Source organism: Leuresthes tenuis, unplaced genomic scaffold, assembly GCF_036924035.1.
Source record: "Leuresthes tenuis unplaced genomic scaffold, fLeuTen1.0.hap1 SCAF_22, whole genome shotgun sequence".
Lineage (NCBI taxonomy): Eukaryota > Metazoa > Chordata > Actinopteri > Atheriniformes > Atherinopsidae > Leuresthes > Leuresthes tenuis.
Window position 1 is genome coordinate 344471 of NW_027325376.1, and position 6861 is coordinate 351331.

A 6861-nucleotide genomic window follows, 5' to 3' on the forward strand; every position below is an offset into this window, starting at 1 on the left:
CTGTGTGATGGAGGCAGAGGACAGGTGGAGCAGCTCTGCTGTGTGATGGAGGCAGAGGACAGGTGGAGCGGCTCCGCCCCCTGCTGTGTGATGGAGGCAGAGGACAGGTGGAGCGGCTCCGCCCCCTGCTGTGTGATGGAGGCAGAGGACAGGTGGAGCGGCTCCGCCCCCTGCTGTGTGATGGAGGCAGACCTCTAAGAAACCTCCTGTTTCTTAATCATCAAGACTGCATCCTGCCCCCCCCGGAGGTGTGGTTACACACCTAAAGAACAAAGCCCCCTCCTCAGGTATAAATGCTCTGGGTTCCTTTTGTCTGTATCTTTTCATACCATTGCTGCTGAATGCTGTGGACTGGGATAAAAACTTAGCCGGCCGGCAGAAAAAGTAAGTTTCTCTATTTCGTTGCTCATCAGAGGTTTTATAGGAAGGAAGCGATTGAAAACTTCCATAACAAAGGTAATTCTCAGGTAAACTAAATGTGTCATTTCTTTTGTTTGTTTTGGCCCCTCTGAATCATTCTTAAAGCTGTGTAAACATGGATAATCAGACAGCTGGGATTGTTCCAAATGAAGTCGAATCAGCCGTAGAAAACCTGCGAGGATGACCTACAGCAGGGTATGAGTCAGACTTCAGGGCTCCAGGACGCACTCCTACATATGAATGATCCGTTACCTGATAGTGAAGAGGATGAATAACTGGAACTGACCGAATTAGATCGAGCCATCCTGAATTTAAATGAACCTGTTTCTCCCACCTTCAACAAATCGTTCTACAGCAGTATCAGAACAAACCCAACAGCACCAGGAGAACCCTGCTGATAATCAGAGATTCACCGATTGAACAGGAACGCTTCAGTCATTTGGAATGAAGGCCTTCTTTCACAGTTCTGCGTCCACGCCTGATATTTATTCTACGAGGCAGTCACGAGGAATCTTACTGAAGTGGCAGAATCAGCGAGATCACTGGCTAAAGTAACGATATCGTACAGTTAGACTGGATACTGTAGCATCTGCTAAATGCAAATCCCCTGCATGAAAGGTTCTACCTCCAGTAGGGGTCCTTAGGCAATGCCCCCTTACTACCTAACCCTAACCCTTTAAGTCGCTTTGGATAAAAGCATAAATGCATAAACCTAAACAGTTAGAATTCATGAGCGAAGGTTTCTCTCGACGCATCACAGTTCCTGACGAGGAAAATTTAACTCTGGATGCATTTCTAGACTTTTCAGATCAGTTGGTTCAATCTAACGCTGAGATGCCTTCAGATCCTAACATGGAGTTAAAGGGGAACTCCGGTGTTTTTAAGCCTTATTTCTGGCATGAAATACGTTCATCTCCTCACCGAGAACAGTTTGGTGAAAGCATGTAGGTAAGAGTCCTGCCTAAGGACCCCTACTGGAGGTAGAACCTTTCATGCAGGGGAGCCCAGGTCTCCCACATGGGAGGTGGCAATCATACCAGTACACTACCAGTCCCGCGGTAGATAACTACGTTAGCTATAATCATCCCCCCACGCATTACTGTCCGGGTTACCGTCTGTTAGGCCCTTCTTGTCCAACAGTTCAACCCTGTGTTCTGTGCTGATTGTAATAGAAGCTGTCGTAACTCGTCATGCTTCATCAGACACAAAGAACCTCGGGACAGACCCAGAGCCGCTATGTGTGTGAGTGATTGGGATCTGATTAAGAGATTTGATCGTGTTGCGATGACTAAAGAACAAACTGCACAATCTGTGGTGAGAAACTACCTGCCTACCTCTCCTCCATTCAACCTTCAACCCTAACCTCTCCTCCATTCAACCTTCAACCCTAACCTCTCCTCCGTTCAACCCTAACCTCTCCTCCATTCAACCTTCAACCCTAACCTCTCCTCCATTCAACCTTCAACCCTAACCTCTGCTCCATTCAACCTTCAACCCTAACCTCCCCTCCATTCAACCTTCAACACTAACCTCTCCTCCATTCAACCTTCAACCCTAACCTCTCCTCCATTCAACCCTAACCTCTCCTCCATTCAACCTTCAACCCTAACCTCTCCTCCATTCAACCTTCAACCCTAACCTCTCCTCCATTCAACCCTAACCTCTCCTCCGTTCAACCTTCAACCCTAACCTCTCCTCCATTCAACCTTCAACCCTAACCTCTCCTCCATTCAACCTTCAACCCTAACCTCTCCTCCATTCAACCCTAACCTCTCCTCCATTCAACCTTCAACCCTAACCTCTCCTCCGTTCAACCTTCAACCCTAACCTCTGCTCCATTCAACCTTCAACCCTAACCTCCCCTCCATTCAACCTTCAACCCTAACCTCTCCTCCATTCAACCTTCAACCCTAACCTCTCCTCCATTCAACCTTCAACCCTAACCTCTCCTCCATTCAACCTTCAACCCTAACCTCTCCTCCATTCAACCCTAACCTCTCCTCCATTCAACCCTAACCTCTCCTCCGTTCAACCTTCAACCCTAACCTCTCCTCCATTCAACCTTCAACCCTAACCTCTCCTCCATTCAACCTTCAACCCTAACCTCTCCTCCATTCAACCTTCAACCCTAACCTCTCCTCCATTCAACCCTAACCTCCCCTCCATTCAACCTTCAACCCTAACCTCTCCTCCATTCAACCTTCAACCCTAACCTCTCCTCCATTCAACCTTCAACCCTAACCTCTCCTCCATTCAACCTTCAACCCTAACCTCTCCTCCATTCAACCCTAACCTCTCCTCCGTTCAACCTTCAACCCTAACCTCTGCTCCATTCAACCTTCAACCCTAACCTCCCCTCCATTCAACCCTAACCTCTCCTCCGTTCAACCCTAACCTCTCCTCCGTTCAACCTTCAACCCTAACCTCTGCTCCATTCAACCTTCAACCCTAACCTCTCCTCCATTCAACCCTAACCTCTCCTCCGTTCAACCTTCAACCCTAACCTCTGCTCCATTCAACCTTCAACCCTAACCTCCCCTCCATTCAACCCTAACCTCTCCTCCGTTCAACCTTCAACCCTAACCTCTGCTCCATTCAACCTTCAACCCTAACCTCCCCTCCATTCAACCCTAACCTCTCCTCCGTTCAACCCTAACCTCTGCTCCATTCAACCTTCAACCCTAACCTCTCCTCCATTCAACCCTAACCTCTCCTCCATTCAACCTTCAACCCTAACCTCTGCTCCATTCAACCTTCAACCCTAACCTCTCCTCCATTCAACCCTAACCTCTCCTCCGTTCAACCTTCAACCCTAACCTCTCCTCCATTCAACCTTCAACCCTAACCTCTCCTCCATTCAACCTTCAACCCTAACCTCTCCTCCATTCAACCCTAACCTCTCCTCCGTTCAACCTTCAACCCTAACCTCTGCTCCATTCAACCTTCAACCCTAACCTCTGCTCCATTCAACCTTCAACCCTAACCTCTCCTCCATTCAACCCTAACCTCTCCTCCGTTCAACCTTCAACCCTAACCTCTGCTCCATTCAACCTTCAACCCTAACCTCTCCTCCATTCAACCCTAACCTCTCCTCCATTCAACCTTCAACCCTAACCTCTGCTCCATTCAACCTTCAACCCTAACCTCTCCTCCATTCAACCCTAACCTCTCCTCCGTTCAACCTTCAACCCTAACCTCTGCTCCATTCAACCTTCAACCCTAACCTCTCCTCCATTCAACCCTAACCTCTCCTCCATTCAACCTTCAACCCTAACCTCTCCTCCATTCAACCTTCAACCCTAACCTCTCCTCCATTCAACCCTAACCTCTCCTCCGTTCAACCTTCAACCCTAACCTCTCCTCCATTCAACCTTCAACCCTAACCTCTGCTCCATTCAACCTTCAACCCTAACCTCTCCTCCATTCAACCCTAACCTCTGCTCCATTCAACCTTCAACCCTAACCTCTCCTCCATTCAACCTTCAACCCTAACCTCTGCTCCATTCAACCTTCAACCCTAACCTCTCCTCCATTCAACCCTAACCTCTCCTCCGTTCAACCTTCAACCCTAACCTCTCCTCCATTCAACCTTCAACCCTAACCTCTCCTCCATTCAACCTTCAACCCTAACCTCTGCTCCATTCAACCTTCAACCCTAACCTCTCCTCCATTCAACCCTAACCTCTGCTCCATTCAACCTTCAACCCTAACCTCTCCTCCATTCAACCCTAACCTCTCCTCCGTTCAACCTTCAACCCTAACCTCTGCTCCATTCAACCTTCAACCCTAACCTCTCCTCCATTCAACCCTAACCTCTGCTCCATTCAACCTTCAACCCTAACCTCTCCTCCATTCAACCCTAACCTCTCCTCCGTTCAACCTTCAACCCTAACCTCTCCTCCGTTCAACCTTCAACCCTAACCTCTCCTCCGTTCAACCTTCAACCCTAACCTCTCCTCCATTCAACCCTAACCTCTCCTCCGTTCAACCTTCAACCCTAACCTCTCCTCCATTCAACCTTCAACCCTAACCTCTCCTCCATTCAACCTTCAACCCTAACCTCTCCTCCGTTCAACCTTCAACCCTAACCTCTCCTCCATTCAACCCTAACCTCTCCTCCATTCAACCCTAACCTCTCCTCCGTTCAACCTTCAACCCTAACCTCTCCTCCGTTCAACCTTCAACCCTAACCTCTCCTCCATTCAACCTTCAACCCTAACCTCTCCTCCATTCAACCTTCAACCCTAACCTCTCCTCCATTCAACCTTCAACCCTAACCTCTCCTCCATTCAACCTTCAACCCTAACCTCTCCTCCATTCAACCCTAACCTCTCCTCCATTCAACCTTCAACCCTAACCTCTCCTCCATTCAACCTTCAACCCTAACCTCTCCTCCATTCAACCCTAACCTCTCCTCCATTCAACCTTCAACCCTAACCTCTCCTCCGTTCAACCTTCAACCCTAACCTCTCCTCCATTCAACCTTCAACCCTAACCTCTCCTCCATTCAACCCTAACCTCTCCTCCGTTCAACCTTCAACCCTAACCTCTCCTCCATTCAACCTTCAACCCTAACCTCTCCTCCGTTCAACCTTCAACCCTAACCTCTCCTCCATTCAACCTTCAACCCTAACCTCTCCTCCATTCAACCCTAACCTCTCCTCCGTTCAACCCTAACCTCTCCTCCGTTCAACCTTCAACCCTAACCTCTGCTCCATTCAACCTTCAACCCTAACCTCTCCTCCATTCAACCCTAACCTCTCCTCCGTTCAACCCTAACCTCTGCTCCATTCAACCTTCAACCCTAACCTCTGCTCCATTCAACCTTCAACCCTAACCTCTCCTCCATTCAACCCTAACCTCTCCTCCGTTCAACCTTCAACCCTAACCTCTCCTCCGTTCAACCTTCAACCCTAACCTCTGCTCCATTCAACCTTCAACCCTAACCTCTCCTCCATTCAACCCTAACCTCTCCTCCATTCAACCTTCAACCCTAACCTCTCCTCCATTCAACCTTCAACCCTAACCTCTCCTCCATTCAACCTTCAACCCTAACCTCTCCTCCATTCAACCCTAACCTCTCCTCCGTTCAACCTTCAACCCTAACCTCTCCTCCATTCAACCTTCAACCCTAACCTCTGCTCCATTCAACCTTCAACCCTAACCTCTCCTCCATTCAACCCTAACCTCTCCTCCGTTCAACCTTCAACCCTAACCTCTCCTCCGTTCAACCTTCAACCCTAACCTCTGCTCCATTCAACCTTCAACCCTAACCTCTCCTCCATTCAACCCTAACCTCTCCTCCATTCAACCTTCAACCCTAACCTCTGCTCCATTCAACCTTCAACCCTAACCTCTCCTCCATTCAACCCTAACCTCTCCTCCGTTCAACCTTCAACCCTAACCTCTCCTCCGTTCAACCTTCAACCCTAACCTCTCCTCCATTCAACCCTAACCTCTCCTCCATTCAACCTTCAACCCTAACCTCTCCTCCGTTCAACCTTCAACCCTAACCTCTGCTCCATTCAACCTTCAACCCTAACCTCTCCTCCATTCAACCTTCAACCCTAACCTCTCCTCCATTCAACCTTCAACCCTAACCTCTGCTCCATTCAACCTTCAACCCTAACCTCTCCTCCATTCAACCCTAACCTCTCCTCCGTTCAACCTTCAACCCTAACCTCTCCTCCGTTCAACCTTCAACCCTAACCTCTCCTCCGTTCAACCTTCAACCCTAACCTCTCCTCCATTCAACCCTAACCTCTCCTCCATTCAACCTTCAACCCTAACCTCTGCTCCATTCAACCTTCAACCCTAACCTCTCCTCCATTCAACCTTCAACCCTAACCTCTCCTCCGTTCAACCTTCAACCCTAACCTCTCCTCCATTCAACCCTAACCTCTCCTCCATTCAACCCTAACCTCTCCTCCATTCAACCTTCAACCCTAACCTCTCCTCCGTTCAACCTTCAACCCTAACCTCTCCTCCATTCAACCTTCAACCCTAACCTCTCCTCCGTTCAACCTTCAACCCTAACCTCTCCTCCGTTCAACCTTCAACCCTAACCTCTCCTCCATTCAACCTTCAACCCTAACCTCTCCTCCATTCAACCTTCAACCCTAACCTCTCCTCCGTTCAACCTTCAACCCTAACCTCTCCTCCGTTCAACCTTCAACCCTAACCTCTCCTCCGTTCAACCTTCAACCCTAACCTCTCCTCCGTTCAACCTTCAACCCTAACCTCTCCTCCATTCAACCTTCAACCCTAACCTCTCCTCCATTCAACCTTCAACCCTAACCTCTCCTCCATTCAACCTTCAACCCTAACCTCTCCTCCGTTCAACCTTCAACCCTAACCTCTCCTCCGTTCAACCTTCAACCCTAACCTCTCCTCCATTCAACCTTCAACCCTAACCTCTCCTCCATTCAACCTTCAACCCTA